We start from the raw sequence: 4,561 nt of genomic DNA on the forward strand, positions 1-4,561 counted from the left end.
AGGGTCGGACAAAAACAGGCCAAGAAGAAAAGACGCATGTTAACTGCAAAAATAAAAATCAGGAATCCAATCCATCAGCCACCATTTTCCAGAACGGCAACCTGCCTGGAGTCTCCAGAGTGCAATGTGTCAGGTTCTCAGAGGCTTTGCTATGACATCATGAAATATGACCCCACTTAATAAGAATCATAGATTGAACAAGACAGATCGAACTGAACCTCTCGATTGAACTGGTGCTGGTCCCTTAGTTAAGAGTCACTCTCCACCTGTCTGTCCTTCAGACAGATAGGTTGTCTATAAACAGTCTTCATGTATTTCACAAAACATCAGAATGTTATTCTTATTAAGTGAGGGTCTTTTTTTTTTTTTAGGATTTTTTACCCAAGCAAAGTCTCTCAGAACCTGACACATTGCTCTCTGGAGACTCCAGGTAGGTTGCAGTTCTGGAAAATGGTGGCGTTGGAGACTAAAGGGTTCCTGATGGTTTCACACCTAATTCTTCACCTTAATTCTTAATTCTTTTGCAGTTAACGTGTCTTTTCTTCTCCACCTGTTTTTTTCTGACCGTGCTGACCCACTGAGCATTTTGCTGTCTAATGGTCATGCCTTAACTTTGCAATTTCTAGTATTGCATTAGTATTGCATCCTTCTCATGAGCATTTAATCATTTTTCTTTACTGTTTTTTTTCTTTTGCAAGTTAAATCTCTTTTTTGGCCCATTTTACCTGTAAAAGAAAATCTGCTTAATTATGCACACCTGAATATAAGGTGTTTTTCATTTCTAGCTTTCCTTAAAAAGTATATATTCCTTATAAATGATTAAATACAAACATAATAGGCCTAGTAGTTATTAAGATTGATGTGGTTTGGAATTGGTAGAATGTGCTTGTGGAAAAATATGATCAGAAATAGGGCTGCACGATAAATCGCATGCGATATTTAACGCGCATCTTGTCAGAAAGCCGGTTCTGTAATCAGCGGTAAATCTCCATCACCTGCGTGCTTTCACATTGAGCAGCATTAACTACACAGAGCCGTTGTTCACTGACGAGCTGCGCAAAACATGCGCAACATATGTTCGGCATAATAATTATGCACGTACTGTTTATAACTGTATAAATGTGTATGCATGTTAAATATTGTAAACAGTGTAACCACACAATTGTTATTTATTTATTATTTAGCAAGCAGATTAGTCCAGTAGTTTAACACACTTGTGTCAGGACAAAATTGAATCCATAAGTACAAATAAGATGGAAGTGTGTATATATTTTAAATGTTGTAAACTACACAATTATCTGTTTACACATTGGTATATTATTATTTGTGTACTCAGTTATTAAACAGACGACAAGTATTCCAATATACTTGTGTTAGAAGACAATCAGATGTGTGCATCTTCAAATTAGATGTATGTATGGAAATGTGTACTCTTGATAAATCATCTTCTGATGTTTTTAAATCTTTCCATGGCTTTACATGTCTGGCTTATATACAAATATTTTGACATGGCACTTAAATTTGCATGTTGGTACAGTGTGTTGGAACACTCATAAATCTAAAGAAACAAATACATTTCATAAAATGGTCATATGTTTTTTTTTATCTTATTAATGACATTCTGCAAGAAGGTCTTTTAATATTTTCAGGGAAGTTTAAACGAATGTTAAATATGCTTGTTATTCGTTCATTCACTGTTCATGTTTAAGCATGCATCTGATATTGCGGCTGTATTTTCATAGGAGGTGGTCTTATCTGAAAAAGGATATTGCACGTTTACATTCATAGGTCAGATTTGTCAAAGCTGAGTTTTATCATGTTATTTGTTGTAATAACTGACAACACGTTTGCCAAATTTGATTATTGTTTCATTTTCAGAAACCATTAGATTAATTATGATTATTTTATTGAGCCCTATTTTTTTAAGAGTAAGAACTAACTAAATCTGCAGTTAATAGCTACTGTTGAAAAACAATGGGTTATTTTGTAATGGTTCTTCTGCAAATGCTGTGGTAAACCATTCATTTTGCAATTACTATGGTGTTTCTACAAAAACCCTGGTTAATCTTTGTAAGGGATATGATAGCAACAACATGCCAGACTGCTCCCCGTGCTGTCTCGCTTGCTTCTGTCCCGCGCCCGCCCGCTAAAGCCCGCATTAAACTCATCTAGAGATGTTTGTTTCAGCACATCAAAGACATTTACATGAAAGGGTTCTGTAACATCTCCTAAGCTCCACGACATCCCAGCATAAACACTCCTGATAAAATATGTGTTGTTTAGGCTAAGCATCAACATTCACAAACCACTGCTATTTTAATAGAAAAGCAAGCATGGGCGCTTCCTTTATTATCACTAAAAGCTGACATCTCAGTTCATCGTGATCTCATAAAGCTCTGTTATAACACAATGAGCATGCACAACGAATCTTTCACGATGTCTACACTTCGTGTGTTGAAATGAGAGGATTCGTGAGCACGCAGTTTCAGCACTGCGGTGAGTGGGTTCTAGCTTAATCACCTCTGATTGGCCATTGCGTTCCAGAAATCAAGAGCTCAGTCTGTGATTGGCTACATTGCAACCCTTTAAACACGTGTTATAAATAGAAACTCTGCCTAGCTTGCGCATGTTAATCATTTTAATGTTATTAGTTGTTCTTTTTGCTTTTGTGCAACACATAAATAACAAATTATATGTGTTAGACATTCTATGTTTAGATCAGCTCTGTTTTGCGGGAGTCCCGCGAATCATTGTAGCATGTCTCCGCCGCACACTGTTGTGCTGTGCTGCATCTGTTACAGATGACCTGTCCTGATCTGATCTGTGATACACTGTATTTTGCGCCAGTAAGGCTTAGAAATAACGGCGAAGAAAAAAAAATCTATTTCCACATAGACTAATCTATTTATATGAATATAATGTGTATTTCATAATGATTGTATGACATAATAGGCTATAACATAACTGTGTAATAAACGTATTGGCTTGAAATGAACGGGGCTATCGGATGTGTGTAAATCAAGTCTTTGCTCATAATAGGCAGGAGGGGCAATATCATTGGTCTAAAACTGTAAAGTGGCTGAGTTTAACAGGATCCTGAAGCAGTCAGGCCGAGCGAGGCGTGGGGCGTCACCAGTGGGGACACAAGCTGGACACGCGCCGGGAGTCCTCCACACACGCTCCGAGGCCTCGCGCAGAACACAGCTCTACCAGTATGTGCTTCTCATAACTTGTGTGATGCTGTCATATACATGTCGCCATATTTGATGTGGTTTTTGTGTGTGTGTTTGGTATACTGAACTCGAGTTTACTGCGAAGTGTTTACTCGAGGAGTCGGGAACAATTTATGAATCGCGTTTATCATAAAATGTATTAATTATATATGTCATATATGTTTTTATTAAATACATTTCTGCAAAACCGAATTAGAATGTATTACGACATCGGAGTCAACTGTTATTTCACCTTCTGCACTACACTAGTAATGAGAGTAGATGAAGCTTCTGTTAGCAGACAGTTATTATTGATGTAATATTTGCGTAGTACAATGAAGAATAGACAGTAAATGAAGTTGTAGAGAGAGGACGACGGACGGAATCGCCCACAGCTCAAATGCATGCCACATTCCAGCTATTTGTAACTACACAAAAAGGCTCGTTTTACTTTTTAATATTGCAAACTGGTGTTTCTTACAATATTGTTTTAATGTATTGTCTTATGCACACACTGGTTTGTAGCACCAACAGTTGTACCATTTACTGCACTGTTATTCTTCTCGACTAATGAATTTCAGACATTCACAGAAAACAGCTTGCTTCCACATTAAAAACAAGGAGGACAGGGAGTCCCACAGGATCATTACAACAAGCTTCTGACAGATTTATTACTTTTCTGGCCTCAGGAACCATTGGGTTGTGTCATTTTACAAAGAATACACTGCTAATTACTTGTGCTCTTGTACTAATTTTATGACTTGATGTACAGATATGAGCAGTGCAGGCATGTGACTTATCACACTTTCATATCAAAATAATTCTATTTAAATTAATTTTAAATATTCTATTTAAATCTAAGTAATTTTATAAAGCCTGCCGGATCATTTCTAAAATAAAAAGGGTCATAAAAGCCTGATGTATCGTTTATTGTAAATGACAGAACATAAATCACTTATCAAAAACTTTTTTCTTTTATATTTTGTCTAAAGTTAAAAAAGAACAAAAAAAAAATGCATTAAAAAAAAAAAGATTCTTTGACTCTTATTGAATTATTTCAGGCTTTACAGTGTTAATAGCAAGTTAGTAGTTTTATAAAATAACAAAAGTACTTTATACATTTAGTGTATTCTTCAAAAGTAGGCTACTGTTATATTTAAAGTAAACACATTTTCCAAACAGTGCAAAGGAACACATCTATATGTGTTGTTTGATAAACACCAGTGAGTCCAAGTAATCTGAGGCTATTAGAATGCTTTCTGTTAATTACCAACTCTATCTCTTGTTTTCTCTCTCTCAGTTTCCACACTCACACACACACACACACTCTCACACACACACACACACAC

At 36.2% G+C, this 4,561-nt stretch overlaps 1 protein-coding gene across 1 annotated transcript in view; it reads left to right on the forward strand.

Moving 5' to 3' along the window:
* The first annotated feature begins 3,116 nt into the window (after nucleotides 1-3,116).
* The window catches only part of LOC107700960 (membrane-spanning 4-domains subfamily A member 15-like), a 5,327-nt gene continuing 3,882 nt past the window's right edge, over nucleotides 3,117-4,561 (forward strand). Inside the window, exon 1 of the mRNA XM_016502839.1 lies at nucleotides 3,117-3,212. The gene's annotated coding sequence lies outside the window, so the exon portion shown is untranslated. The remainder of the gene's footprint in view (nucleotides 3,213-4,561) is intronic.

The sequence above is a fragment of the Sinocyclocheilus anshuiensis genome, unplaced genomic scaffold, assembly GCF_001515605.1.
Source record: "Sinocyclocheilus anshuiensis isolate Anshui unplaced genomic scaffold, SAMN03320099.WGS_v1.1 scaffold1550, whole genome shotgun sequence".
Classification (NCBI taxonomy): domain Eukaryota; kingdom Metazoa; phylum Chordata; class Actinopteri; order Cypriniformes; family Cyprinidae; genus Sinocyclocheilus; species Sinocyclocheilus anshuiensis.